The following is a 5921-nucleotide window of genomic DNA, read 5'->3' as shown; positions in this document are numbered from 1 at the left end:
GAAATTAGCGACATCTATGTGCCGCGGAAAGCATTTTATCAAGTCKGTAAGTGAGTTCACTTCGATCGAAAATTTTATTTTCGATACGGTTTCAATGATTTCAACGSAAATTTTTTCGATCATATCGAACCATATTTCGATCGAAACGGATTCAATGATTAGGCCCATTTTATTATATATATCATTTTATAATACATTATTGTTAGACTATATTGTATCATCTTATATATAATGTAGATATATTTTTAAAATTTGAAATGAACAAAAGGACATTTTCGAACCTTTTGAGTAAAGAGAAGGCAAATTTTAGGGCTACAGTTGCGAAGTTTCGCAAAATGAATGAAGATAGTAGTATTTCAGAAAACGATGATATACCATCTACAAGCAGTCTATGGCAGATTCTGTGAAGTAGCAGATAGTTGTAGAGAAACATTAGGTAATTTAGATATTGATGAGGAACTGGAATATAGTAGTAATATGGAAAATGACAGATTTTTGTTTGATGATGACGAGGTTGACTTTTGTTTAGAAACACAGGTCAAATATGTTAGTGAGGAACTTCGTGAGGGATTGAGGATATGGGCTGTTAAAAATAACATATCCCAAAATAGTTTAACGGACCTTTTACAAACCTTAGAGAGAGCAGGTATTAAAGGACTGCCATTATATGCAAGGACTCTTTTAGGTACCAGTAGGCAAGTAGTAGAAATTAAATCTAGCTGGGGGGAATTATTGTATTTGGGAATACAATATAATTTCAATTTTCTAGACTTTGATTTCCTAGACAATGTAGAAAAAGTATCTATAGATGTAGGAATAGATGGACTTAAATTGTATAAAAGTCCCAAAGGGACATTATGGTAAATTTTAGGTCATACGGTGGGCTTCCCTTATACAAGACTTTTTACAATCGCTTGCTTCTCGGGAATGAGTAAACCAGCAAATGTAAATGACTTTATTAGGGAATTTTGTGAAGAAATAAAGTTCTCGCAAGAAAACGGAGTTAAAGTAGGTAGAATAGAGTAGATATAAGTCATCATTTGGACTATTTTAAGCGGGGGGAAAATTTGCTAGAATCTGTAAATATTAACATAGTTTCTCAATTTCCGTTAGATCCCATGAATTTAGTTGATTTAGGGGTTACTAAGAAACTTCTTCAGTTGCTTGTTAGGAGAGGGAACGTAAGAAAAATGATGAAAAAATATTATATATTAACCACTACGTTCCCTCTGAATTTTCCAGAGACAGTAGAGATCTGGACGAAATAAGCAACTGGAAGTCCACAGAATATCGTCAATTTTTGTTGTATTCGGGTATAATTGTGTTAAAAGATTGCACCGGACGAACTTTATTATCATTGTCTTTTGCTACATTCCAGTATTCGTCTTCTTGTAGAGTAGAATCCACTCTTGCCAATGAATTGTTAAAGGAATTTGTTAAGTTATTTAGTAATTTTTATGGACAAGAGTTGATTAGTTTCAATAATCAGGGTCTTTTGCATTTAACTGATTGCGTTAAAAAATTCGGGCATCTAGATAAATTTTCGGCACAATTAGTAATCCCAATAAGATTTTACAGAAATTCTATTTAAGAATAGAAGAAAGAAGAAAGTTTACAGATTCTAGCAAAATTCCTCAAATGGATACGTTTATTATTAATTGCAAAAAAGATAAAGACAGTTTTTTTTTTAGCAATAAAATAGGTTCTTTGAAAATTATCAACCAACAAAACCAATCAGATACTTTGGTTGTCTTATTTTGACAAAAGTTGGCGATGTTTTCAAAGAGCCTTTGGTGTCCTCATCTGGTTTAGATATTCTAGTAGGTGAAATTAAAGATGAGGACATTAAAATTATTAAAAAAGTATATTTAGAATTTAAATATTTTTCTGTTCCAATAGGGAATAAATTTATTTTAATTCCTCTATTGCATAATTTGTTTTATAATTTTACATAGATAAATGGATTTTTCTTTCCCCAATGACACCTCTTCCTCGGGGAATATTAGTCCACGGCAGCGAGATGGTCAAATGACTTTGTTGTACTTATATGTTTTTTATTGTAATCATTTTAGCTTTCTCTATAGGAGAAGAAATGAGCCAATTTCGTATCGCTGAGCCCCATTCGCAGCGTATGGCCACCCAACTCCAACATAATATAAGTGGGGATACTGCCTCAGTACTGTAGAAAATCCTTCAAAGCCTTGGTAGAATAGAAGCTCGGCAAGAAGACATGATAAACGGCAAGTTATCAGCCGTAGAAAGCGCTCTTGCTGAGAAGGTGTTTGTTGAAATAAAATTGTTATATTTTAAAATTATTTTAATTATTTATTGTTTTAAATTTCAGATGCCAGAACGTGCGGAGATCCAAGCACAAGGCCAATTGTTGCGGGAGTGTAAGGTGCTCTCAGCAAAAACCCACCGCAGTGTAAGCCGCATCACTGGCGAAGGAGAGAGGGAGGAGCAGATTCTGTTGCAAAGCTTGCTCGCCATGTCTTCAGAGGAAACATTGCTGAAGGTGGAGAAGCACCTTACACATCAAGCTTACTCTGACGCTATGGTAAATTTGCCTTTCTTTCCATATACATATATATAAATATTTATAGATAAATATATATTTATAGGCGGCAATTATCCTAAATCTAAACTCTACCAAGGACTCGAGAGAGAATATGATACAGTCCTTATTTAGTGACGAGTTGGTATGGCTGTACAACTACGATGGAAAAGCGGGAAAAAAGGCCTTAAATAAATTAAGAATAGTGGATATCACTCTCGGTTCCTTTTTCATTTTTCGTTTTTAATTTTTAATTTTTCCTTTTTAATTATTAATATTTTATATATAGCTGCATTTGCATATATGCACGATAAGGAAATTTTAGCTGTAAGACATTTTGTTAGTTTAAGCCGTAATCGATGCAAACATGTTAGATGAGAAACTAGATCCTTTTAAATTTAATTTAAGGTTTTGTTATTATTATATTTATAGTATTGGTTAGTAATATTTCTGATTATAATAACAATAAATAAAATAAGAAATAATTAATGTTTTTCTTAAAATAATCTTTTATTTCATCTTTATTTTATCATAATCTTCTTTCAGGTATTTGTCTTTTGTAATACTTTTCCACCCTTTTATTTTAATAATTCTTTTCTTTAATTAATCTTTTTTCAGATGAAATAATTTTTTTAAATTATGTAAATGTTATGTAAATATTTATTAAACATAATAGAATTAATAATTTAAAAATTAGAAAGTTTTCTTTGAATTTTTAAGGAATTTTTATTAAAGCAGGAATCAAAAAAATACAACCCTGCATCAGCTGTTTAAAATGCAACGCTTCATCAGCTGTTTAAAATACAACCCTGCATCAGCCGTCGTTTGGGGTATTAGAGTAGGACAAATATACGTTTTTATGACACTGCTGAATGAGCGCAACAAAGATGTATGATCGCATGTATACGAGCGTGAGTGGGTAGAATCTGCACGCGGCCTATGGAAAACTTTATATGTTTACCCACACGTTTAGCCATTGATTATCAGGTTTTTCACCCGCTGATGTTTGGTAGGGTTTGTTCTCTTTTATTTATATTTACATATATTAACATGTTATTTCTCACATACTCTAAAAACCCCTCAATCGCTGTTGAAGGTGGTGAAACACGCTTATAATTTGTCTGTGGTGAGACTCCCTCATCTATGCCGAATACCCCTTCGAAAAGTTACGATATTTGAAACGTGAACCTTCTCTATTATAAACGTTCTCTGGATAAAATGTACATTTATCACTATTGTAATATATTTAACTTTTTTAATAATATTATGATAGTTTGTTATATACATAGTATGTAGTTTCGAGCATAATTTTCATTCCACGCTCTGATATAGAGAAGGTTCACCGCGTTGCCAAATTTACGATATATCATTTTTTGGAGGGGTTCTCTTTTGTATTAGCGGATTTCACCACTATTTAACTTAAGCGGTCGAAAATAGCAGAATTGAACATTTTCAGTGTTAAGTGAGAAAAATTATGCTAATTTAAATGATTAGAAATATACGCTTACAGATTCGCATATCTACAATGCGCAAGCGACTATGTACATACGTACATATATAACACAGCTGTTGTTGCTAATCTGGGGGGTGAGAAATTCCAAGTCAGGGTGATGGTACTAGGTCAGTATAGTAAAGCCCTCAAGGGGTTTGGCGTTCGTATGTGTCAGTTTTTTATGACTTTTTAAATTTTTTCCTTATCTTGATGTTCTTTCGCTTAGTTGTAACATTTTGGCAAAAACTTAGTTTTTTTTTTTGTTTGGTTTTTGCCAAAATGTTACAACTAAGCGAAAAAACATCAAGATAGGGAAAAAATTTAAAAGGTCATAACAAAAACTGACACATACGAACACCAAACCTAGTACCATCACCCTGGCTTGGAATTTCTCACCCCCCAGACAATAATCCCAAAAATGTTCCACAGTGTAATTTACAGATATTCTCCATATAATTGGTAACAAAGATCACTAGTATATACATATGTATGTATGTGCAATTTGACCTATTTAATGAWAAATTCCACTAAATCTGTTGGAATTTACAATAAAGTCATACTTCCATTATTACCTAAATAAATATACATACATATGTACTGTGCCCAAAAAATAGGGTGATATTATATTTATTTTGAAAATTCTTTATTTATTCTTCCAAACCAATTTCATCCCCTTCAAAGTAATCCCTTCCCGATGCAATGCACTTATGCCAACGGATTTTCCAATCTTCGAAACACTGGCTGGTTGCGGAACGATATGGGTTGAGTTTTTGGAGAAATGGTCACGAATTACGAGGGCCGTATGGGATGGTGCATTATCGTGGTGTAAAAACCAAGAATTGTCTTTCCACAATTCCGGCCTTTTTAGGGAGGCAGCGTTACGCAAACGACGCATAACGTTCAAATAATATTCCTTGTTGACTGTTTAATCGAAGAAAACAGGTAACATGAACTTGATTTTTGAGCGACTTTGGCGCGATTTTTTTGGTCTCGGCTCTCTTTTGGCACGATATTTGCTAGATAATTTACAATATTTTGTTTGGTTGGGATGATAGTACATATAACTCCTCCCTCCCTTAATAAACTCTCCTGAGTTTGAATAGTATCATTTTTCTTTTTTTTGTAATTTTACAATTAAAATTATTATTATAATCACAATAAAACTAAAAATTGGTATTCCAATGTGATAGATATTTTAATTCATTAATTTCTTTTAAATTTTCTTCGTTTTTAAATACAAGGTCGTTAATTGTAATTTTGTTAGTGAAATTGTGAGTATCATAGTTTGGGTAATAAAATCTTTGATTGTATGATATTTTAGTATTTGAGAATGTTTGGTATAGGATCTTAATTGTGCAGTTATTATAATGAGTCAATGTAGTGTTTTTCAACTTAATTTTTCTGTTGTCGTAGTTCTGGTTTAGTTCTATGCCATTTGCATTTTTTATTAAAATAGTTTCTTCATCAATTTGAAAAATTTCTGTAACGCTATTTTTGATAAGTTCACAATTTAATAAGAAAATGCAATGTTTAGAAATTTGTAGTTCATTGAGTTATTCATTATAAATTTCTTCATTTGTTAAAATGCTTGGGTGAAAAATACCACCTTTTGCTGAAATAATGTTTTCCTGAATCTGGTTTACTGCGTCTTTGAGAATGTTTATCTTTATTGTTTGTTCATGAAGAATCAGTATTTTGTCTGTTCTCTCTTGATACATGAAATAATTCTATCTATCGTGTTCAATAATTTGTTTTAATTTTGTGAACGTGTTCGAAAAGAAATTTTTTAGGCTGTTTACGATAAGGTGATTATTTCGTTATGTGGTTATGTGATTAAGTAAACAACAAGAAAATTCGGTATGACAAAATAACCAA

The 5921-nt window shown here is 31.9% G+C and overlaps 1 pseudogene; it reads left to right on the top strand.

Annotated features, from left to right (window-relative positions):
- The first annotated feature begins 2092 nt into the window (after positions 1–2092).
- Positions 2093–2932, top strand: LOC108972682 (annotated as a pseudogene).
- Positions 2933–5921: the final 2989 nt, after the last annotated feature.

Source organism: Bactrocera latifrons, unplaced genomic scaffold, assembly GCF_001853355.1.
Source record: "Bactrocera latifrons isolate USDA-ARS-PBARC rearing strain unplaced genomic scaffold, ASM185335v1 scaffold_415, whole genome shotgun sequence".
Taxonomy (NCBI): domain Eukaryota; kingdom Metazoa; phylum Arthropoda; class Insecta; order Diptera; family Tephritidae; genus Bactrocera; species Bactrocera latifrons.
Note: the sequence above shows the minus strand (reverse complement) of the source record. Positions and strands in the feature narration are given on the sequence as shown.